Genomic DNA, 9,594 nt, shown 5'->3' with positions numbered 1-9,594 from the left:
TGTTGCTAAGGTTTTTTATTTGTATCTCCACAAGCTTGGTTTTATATGCATTATTGTATATAACCTTGCTCCCTTTTGTCTTCTATGATGTCTGATCAAACTTTCTTCTCTGCTCCTCTTTTTTAACTTGCCTGTCTTTCCTGATGTCTTCCACACGTCTCCATTTCTACAACTTCTACCCTAGTCCATATTTGTGGTTTGCACTGAATCAAATTGTTCAGGGCAATACTGGAGTTGATGCTACCGAATGTATATCCTTGGGTTTCAAGTGCCAGAGAAGCCAAAAGACATTTGAGAAGAAATGCAAACTACATACATGTTCTCTCAAGTCACAGCTGGATCAGTGAGATACCTGAGGGGAGTGGCACATTCAGAAGACACTTCTACCACAATACCATCATGCTGCAAGACTGTTTCCTGAAAGACCACTACAGAGAGCTAGGTCCTTGTTGCTCTGTTCACCTCTCTATAACCCAGTGTATATCAGGTAAGTGATAGGTAAATGTCCAACCCCACTGCTAGAACAGGGTACCTGAGTAAATTACACAGGAATATGTGTGCCTATTTGAAGAGGAAAATCCCACATACCTGTCTGGATACTTACTGCAGGAGTGTGCAGCTATGAAACCTACCAGGTCAAATGCAAACTTACAGGACATTGTTTATCTGGGAACCTGTCTCTGGGGTTTTACCACCAGAACATCCTATCAACACTGAGATCAATATGAAACTGCTAAATGTTACAATGTTCACCCCAGGCATACTCTGATCATCCAGACTGAAGCAAGTTTTTGTCTTACTCAAAGATGCTGTGATCAAACGCAAGGCTGCCAAAAGGTATGCCTGAGTTGTAATTGCATGGTACAGAACCACAGAATGGTACTGGTTGAAAGGGACCTCTGAATATCTAGTCCAACCCCCCTGCTAGAGCAGGGTCACCTAAAGTAAATAACACAGGAACTCATCCAGGCAGGTTTGAAATGCCTCCAGAAATGGAGACTCCCTTTCCCTCTGCAGTTCCTCACAGAGAAGCAGTCTGCCAATCACTGATTTCCTCTTCCTTGGTCAGCATAGCCTGGCTGATGTGCTGTGTGTGACGGGCATTGCCTAAGCCACTGTAGTGAGCTCTCTCTGGCAATTCCCCTTTTTAGACATATGCTCTTTGTAGAGGTTTGGTTCCACATTCTACCAACTTATTTGTGTAACTGCAAGGCATTGTTAGCCCCTTGCAGGAGTACTGTCAGACTGATCTCTTTCTCCTGCCCTTTACCATTGTCCTACTCAGAAAGGGTTTACTGACAGATACATGAAGAAATAACTGGGTGTGCCTTTCATCAAGAGTGGCTGGAGAGAAGCCAGGCTGGGGACAGAGTGGCTGGAGAGAAGCCAGGCAGAGAGGTACCTGGGGGTGCTGGTAGAGGGTAGCTGAACATAAGCCAGCAGTGTGCCCAGGTGGCCAAGAGAGCCAATGGCATCCTGGCCTCTATCAGGAACAGTGTGGCCAGTAGGACAAGGGAGGTTATTCTTCCCCTGTACTCAGCACTGGTCAGGCCACACCTTGAGTCCTGTGTCCAGTTCTGGGCTCCTCAATTCAAGAGGGATGTTGAGGTACTGAAACACATCCAGAGAAGGGCAGCAAGGCTGATGAGGGGCCTGGAGCACAGCCCTCTGAGGAGAGGCTGAGGGAGCTGGAGGTGTGCAGCCTGGAGAAGAGGAGGCTCATAGCAGACCTCATTACTGTCTACAACTACCTGAAGGGAGGCTGTAGCCAAGTAGGGTTGGTCTCTCCTACCAGGCAATCAGCAACAGAGCAAGGGGACACAGTCTCAAGTTGTGCCAGGGGAGATCTAGGCTGGGTGTTAGGAGGAAGTTGTTGACAGAGAGAGTGATTGGCATTGGAATGGGCTGCCCAGGGAGGTGGTGGAGTTGCCATCCCTGGAGGTGTTCAAGCAAAGCCTGCATGGGGCACCTAGTGCCATGGTCTGGTTGATCGGACAGGACTGGGTGCTAGGTTGGACTGGATGATCTTGGAGGTCTGTTCCAAACTAGTTGATTCTGTGATTCTATAATAGGGACATAAGGAAGAAAGGTGAACTACAGGCCAATGAGTCTCGACTCAGTGCACAGCAAGATAATGGAGCAGATCCTCCTGATGGTTCTGTTAGAGCACATGAAAACGAGGAGGTGGTTGGTGGCAACCAACATGGCTTCCTCAAGGGCAAATCATTCCTGACAAATTTGGTGTTTTTTTATGATGGGGACACAGCGTTGCTGGATAAGGGAAGAACAACTGATGTCATCTTCCTGCGCTTACACAAATTGTTCAGTGCTGTACTGCACAACATCCTGGTCTCTAAATAGAAAGGACATGGATTATATGGATGGACTGCCAGGCAGATAAGGAATAGGCTAGATGGCCACTCTCAAAAGAGTTGCAATTGATGTCCAAACTGAGGTGTGTGACAAGTGGACTTCCTCCGGGATTGATATGGGGACCAGTGTTGTTTAACATCTTTGTTGGTGACATGGATAGTGGAATTGAGTGCACCTTCAGCAAGTTGGCCAATGACACCAAGGTGTGTGGTGAGGTTGATATGCTGGAGGGAAGGGATGCCATCCAGAATGGCCTTGATAGTCTTGAGAGGTGGGACTATGCCAAACTCATGAAGTTAAACAAGACAAAGTGCAAGGTCCTGCACCTTGGTCAATGCAATCCCCAGTTCAAATACAGGCTGGGTGACACGTAGATTGAGAGCAGCCCTTACAGAGAAGGACTTGGGGGTGTTGGTTGATGAGCTGCTTGACGTGAGCCAGCAATATGCACTGTCAGCCCCCAAAAGCCAACTGTATGCTGGGCTGCATCAAAAGATGAATGGCCATCAGGTCAAGGAAGGTGTTTCTGCCATTCTACTCTGCTCTGGTGAGACCCCATTTGGAGTACTGCATCTAGCTCTGGACCACCCAGCACAAGAAAGACAATGTTCTGTTGGAGAGCATCCAGAGGGACCAAATATGATCAGAGGGCTGGAGCACCTCTCCTGTGTGGACAGACTGAGGAAGCTGGATCTGTTCAGCCTGGAGAAGAGAAGGCTCTGGGGAGACCTTACAGCATCCTACCAGTACCTGAAGGGAGCATACAGGAAAGCTGGAGTGGAATTGTTTATAAGGGCATGTGGTGATAGGACTGTCCTGGTAGGGTATAAATCCTGCCAGACAGGTTCAACCCTGGCTCTCTTCCTCCTCCTTTTGTGGGTTCAGGAGTTAGATGAGCAAACAAAAAGGGTTTCACCCCAGAAAACCCTTGAAATGTGTTGCCATGGGAAGTTGTGGACACCAGATCCCTGGAAGAGTTTAATGCCAGGCTGGATGAGCCTTTGAGCAGCCTGGTCTAGTGGGAGCATCCCTTCTAATGGCAGGAGGGGTTGGAACTAGATAATCTTTAAGGTACTTTTCCATTCAAGCCATTCTAGGATTTATAAAGCTTCCTGAGAGTCCATGCCTCAGGCTCAGGCCTTTCATGTCTGCTGATTCTGCAATCCAATTCTGTGGATATGCTCTGGAAAAGACAGCGAGCAACATTTTATGCTCTGATCTCTTCCAAAGAAGTAATCAAAGCAACACATTCTGTTTCTGAGCATTCCTTATGAAGATTACTTTCGCAGTGATGTGTGCAGTTTCAGAAAATACTTCATGCTGTTACAATATCCATGTAATGTTATTACTCCATTACTGTTTTTATTACAATATAGTACAATTATATTAGTAAGGATTGTATTGTTTCATTTTAGGGTTTTACCCTCCCTATTGTTATGACTGTGGAAACAATGTCATCTCCGTGGAAACTTTGCTTTTGTTGCTCAGTTCTTGGGTGCACATCCTTCCCTTGTCATTCCATCCCTTGTAATTTCATCAAGTTAGACCTTGTAAAAGCTGGAGCTCAGTATACCAAAATCTCCCATCTCTCTGAAAGAAGACAGCAGGTTGGATGGTCCAGGTCTTTGGAGTAGGGTGTTGATATTGCTTTGAGATTAAACAAGATGCGAATTTGAATTAGAAGAGGGAGAGAATTCCTTTGAGGAGCCCCGTGAAAGAGAACAGGAGCCTCCTGTAAGTAGCAATAGGTGAAGGGGATTAGACAGTCCAAAAGGTGGGGCTGTGTCAAGCACATTGTTTGACATGAAAAAGGACAGGCAGTCCAGTAAGGAGTATACCAGCCCAAAGTTAATCTTCATTGTATAACAGCCATACGGTGATCTGCTCCAAATGAAAGTGTTTTTCTACCTGCAGGATCATCTGAGGGCAGGTACAGACCCTACTGTGAATCCTCCAGCTTTGTTCCTGGCAGTCCAAGTCTTCTCACTTGGCACACTCCCCAACTCCAGCCATGCCAAACCCCTTCACATTTCCTCAACAAACCAAGTATTTAATATATCTGTGATTTAATAATGAAGTTTCTGTTCATAGAAACACAAAAGGGTCAGCACCAGGGAAGGCAGAAAAAGCTAGTTGTGGTAGAGTGTTGGGAATCACGTTCGGTGGAGCGCTATGGGAAGATGACTCTTTGTTCACCAATATGGTTAGATGGTCAAATCCCCTTTATTTCCGTGATACAGTGACTTATATGCATTCTAGCAAGAGGCGTGCTCAGCTGAAGATTGGTTACAGTCAGAGGGTCCAGAGTTACATGTAAGGTGTGCATAGGTTAACTTATCACAACATTCTAAGGGTCAGCCTTCCAGACCACCCACTCCAGCCCCCTTGGTTATCTAGTCTCTGCCCACTGCAGCTGTGTGTGGGGTGCTCAGTTGTTTACAGCTCGATTTCCTAGCCTCGCTGGGAACCAAGGACGTTCTCAGCACCAGTTACCCATGTTTATGACTTTATGTCCTCGACTGGTGAGAAATTCTTCCACAGTAGAGAACAGAGCCAGACATGAGCACACCTAGGCTAAAAACCTCTAAAGGGGTAAGTAGCAGGAGACTGGACTCTGTCACCTTGAAGCCCCTTTCTGTCCTGGCTTTCAAGTCCCAGTATGCAGGAGAAGAAGAGAGACCAAGTTGGGCAGAGGGAGGAGTGACATGTTCTGCAAATCCCACTTTTATTTGTGAGGGCTTGGAGGGTGTCTTTGCATTGTTTAATGGTAATCTGTTTCTTATTACTGCAACGTGATGTCCAAGGACACTATGTACTGACCTGGAGTAAAGCTCTGTGCAGCTGTGGGAATGATGTCAGTGTCCTGCTCTTCAACGGGGCATGTTCTGGGGGCTGTCAAGAGCCAGACTCTTGGAGTGGATTGCAGTGAGGAAAAACATCCATTCAGCCAACACCCTTGGAAAGGGTGCCAGATATCTTCCTGCACCAGGAGATGGCAGCCATGCCCAGTTTTCCTCACCACCCATAGCTGTCCCATCCCGTTTATCCTGTTTCCTCTTATCAAAGACCTATGTTATACCTTGCTCTGCTGCAGCGTTTGAGCTTTCAGAGAGCAGGTGGTTTCTGTACGTCAGCACCAAGGTGGGAAAGCATATGTTAGTTTTCATAAGACTTAGAATCACAGAGTTATTTTGGTTAGAAAAGACCTTTAAAACAATCAAGTCCAAACATTACCTAATTAGACCAAGCATGCTGCCAAACTCCATGTCCCTCAGCATCACATTTCTGCAGCTTTTAAACACCTTCAGGGATGGGGATTCAGCCACCTCCCTGGGCAGCCTGTTCCAGTCTTTGAGAACCCTTTGAATCAATAAATTTCTTCTAATATCCAACCTAAACTTTCCCTGGTGCAACTCAAGGCCATTTCCTCTCCTCCTACCACTTGTTACTGCAGAGACAGGACCAATTCTCACCTCACTCCACTTTTGGTGAGTTGTAGAGAGCGAGAATGTATAGGGTTAACACTCCTGGGGGAGTGACCCTGAACCTGACCCTAGGGGTCTTGGCCCCTCCCCAGGGATGGGCCACACTCCAGGTGATGGTTAGCCCACTCCCCCACTTCCTGTGGTGTAAAAGAGGAGCACTTCCTGCTCCTCATCCTCTTTTTCCTGCGTTCACTCATGACCACACACCCATACTGCATACCAGCACAACACGTGGCAGCCACGAGGCAGAGACACCATCACACTACTCGGGTTGTATCCATCCCTGTTTGTATTTTGCTGTTTTCCCTTCCTTATCCTTTGTAAACTCCCCTACCTCCAATACCTTTTTTTTCTAAGTTATTGTTAAACTTTTCCTTTTAACTTCCAAATCGAGTGAGATTGATTTATTTGGGTGTCCCTACCTTTACCTCTCTCCCTGTCTTTTGGGGAAAGGAGGGGGAAGAGGGGAGGGCACTCTATAAATTCTATAAATTGTCATTGGGTCTATTAAATTTATAAGAGTCTCTGGGAACCTGCATTTGAACCCAAGACAATTTATTTGGCATCTCAACGTGGGGCTAGGTAGAAAGAATTCTTTCAGAGAATATTTGGAAGTTAAAAAATGGATATTCTGAGAGTCTTAATCATTCACGCTTTTGCATGGCTGTTTTGGGGCTGCCTGTTAAAGTTTATAAGTTACCATGTCTTCTGGATTGTCATTGATATGGTCTGGGAATATTCTAAGCATTTGCCTGTCCGAGTCTATGCCTATTTCCTGAATTCTGTTAGTAATATCATGGTGTTTAGAAATGTTTCTGGAACATGGAATCAATCTGAGTATATGCATTGGAACACAGAAGCTCCAGATATTTTGGGGGAGAAATGGTACTGGATAGCTGTTATTTCACTGTGTGTAAATGTGGGTTTGGGAATTGACAAGGTAGCTCTGAACTTGGACACGTGGAAGTATCGGGTGGGCGCCGCCATTAGGATGCTTAGGGGGAGGGGTGGCCCTCACTGCCCGAGCTGCAGCTGCGGGGGGTGGGCGACAGGTCAGGCCGGTCCAGCAGCCCCGAGCGCAGGCACCGCCCCTAGCGTGGCTCCGCCCCGAACTCCGTCCCCGGTCCCGCCCAGGGTAGCCCCCCGGACCCTGCCCCCACAGCCCAGCCCCCTCCATCTGGCTCCAATTACCACGCGGCCAGCCAGATCAAACCCGAACCCTCCCACAGACACAGATCCAGGGCAAGGGACCTCTTCGCGGCCAGCCCGATCAAACCCGAACACTCCCACAGACACAGATCCAGGGCAAGGGACCTCTTCGGGAACCAGCACCCCCCAGCAACAGCAACCAGCTGGAAATGGACCTGATAATGGAGTTATCCTTATCAGCTCCACACCCAGAAAGGAAATCAGGCACACAAGGCAGGAGTATGCAAGGGCAAACGGACAGTCCCTTTTAGCCTGGCTTTTGAAATGTTGGGATGCAGGAGCAGAAACCGTGGTGGATAAAGAGCTGGGGAGGCTCGATGGTACCCACTCACTTTGGGCCAGGCTTCTGATAGCTGTGCGGTACAGGTACCCGACTAAGGATGACATGATTTTCCATCCCCTTAAATGGACAGATATGGAACAGGGCATTTCATACCTGAGGCAAATGACAGTTCAAGAGATAATTTATGGGGCCGACCAGATGCCCTCGGACCCTGATGATGTCCGCATGAAGCCAGCCCTCTTAAAGAAACTGACCCAGTGTGCTCCTTCCACATATGCCCCTACACTGGGAGCACTGCTGCTGGGCAGAGACCCCAACAACCTTCCCACACTCAGGGAGTTTGTGAATGACCTAAGACAGTTTGAAGACAGTTTGTCGAGGAAAACCTTAATTGCCACTGTAGAGACCCTCACCCAAGAAATGAACGAGCTAAAAGCCTCTTTCTCTGAAATGCAGAAGGCAGAGGATGACTGCTCTTCACCTTCAGAATGGGTGCAAGTCTCAGCTGTAAGGAACACACGCCGTGCTCCTCCTCCTACACGCAGGAGACCAGCCCAGAGCAGACAGGGTACACACAGGGGTTCACTCTGGAGAATACTGTGTGAGCATGGGGAAAACATGGACAGATGGCATGGCCAGCCCACCTCAGCTCTATCGGCCAGGGTAAGGGAACTGCAGGGGACAAACACAGGGGATAACTCCTCCAGAAGAGGGGTTGCCCCAGTGTCCCGCAGGCAGCCCTCTCGCTCAAGGGGTGGTGAAGCCAGTAACTCAGGTCCATGTGCCTCATGCGGTCACACTGCTCAGAATTAGAGGTGCCCTGTCTCCAGCCAGGCGGAGGCCAGGGATAACAGAGTATATTGGGATGTGTTTGTGAAATGGCCTGGCACTTCTGAAGCCGAGAAGTACAGAGCGTTGGTAGACACCGGTGCCCAATGCACTCTGATCCCCTCCAGCCACAGGGGGACAGAAACTGTTACAATTGCAGGAGTCACAGGGGGGTCTCAGGAGTTGACTGTGCTGCAGGCTGAGATAAGTCTCACCGGGAATGTGTGGGAGAAGCACTCCATAGTAACTGGCCCTGATGCACCTTGCATCCTGGGGATCGACTTTCTCCGGGAAGGGTACTTTAAAGATCCGAAGGGGAACAAGTGGGCTTTTGGCATAGCAGCTGTAGAGACTGCAGACAAAGAGCAGCTGTCTATCATGCCTGGCCTGTCAGATGACCCTTCCGTGGTTGGTACCCACAAGGTGGAAGATGTTAAGTTACCCATTGCTTCTCATGTAGTTCATTGCAGGCAATACCGCACCAACAGAGACTCCCTGCTACCCATACAGCAGCTGATTTGCCACCTGGAGCAGCAGCTTGTCATCAGCAAGAGCCACTCGCCCTTCAACAGCCCGATATGGCCAGTGCGAAAGGAGACGGGGGAGTGGAGACTTATGGTGGATTTCTGAGGCCTGAACGAAGTGACTCCTCCAATCAGCGCAGCCGTGCCTGATATGTTGGAGCTGCAGTATGAACTGGAAACGAAGGAGGCCAAATGGTATGCCACAATCGACATTGCTAATGCTTTCTTCTCCATCCCCATTGCAGAAGAATGTAGGCCACAGTTTGCCTTCACCTGGAGAGGAGTCCAGTACCACTGGAACAGACTGCCTCAAGGGTGGAAGCACAGCCCTACAATCTGCCATAGCATCACCCAGAACGCACTGGAGAAGGGTGGAGCTCCGGAACACCTGCAGTACATCGATGACATCATTGTATGGGGTGAGACAGCAGAGGAGGTCTTCGAGAAGGGTGAGAAGATCATTAATATCCTGTTGGATGCAGGTTTTGCCATTAAGAGAAGCAAAGTGAAAGGGCCTGCCAGAGAGATCCAGTTCCTGGGAGTTCGATGGCAGGATGGCCGACGCCACATCCCTATGGATGTGGTGAATAAAGTGGCCACTATGGTGGAACCCACTAATCGGAAGGAGACACAATCCTTTCTGGGGTTTGTGGGCTTTTGGAAGATGCACATTCCCGGGTACAGTCAAATTGTGAAACCCCTTTTTGACGTTACAAGAAAGAGGAATAACTTTGGGTGGGGACCTGAGCAGCAGGTGGCATTTGACCAGATCAAGCGAGAGGTGGTCCATGCCATGGCCTTGGGACAAGTTCGAACCGGCCCAGAGATTAAGAACATTCTCTACACAGCAGCTGGTGAGAATGGTCCTAGCTGGAGCCTATGGCAGAAAGCT

The sequence above is a fragment of the Pogoniulus pusillus genome, chromosome 5, assembly GCF_015220805.1.
Source record: "Pogoniulus pusillus isolate bPogPus1 chromosome 5, bPogPus1.pri, whole genome shotgun sequence".
Taxonomy (NCBI): domain Eukaryota; kingdom Metazoa; phylum Chordata; class Aves; order Piciformes; family Lybiidae; genus Pogoniulus; species Pogoniulus pusillus.
Note: the sequence above shows the minus strand (reverse complement) of the source record.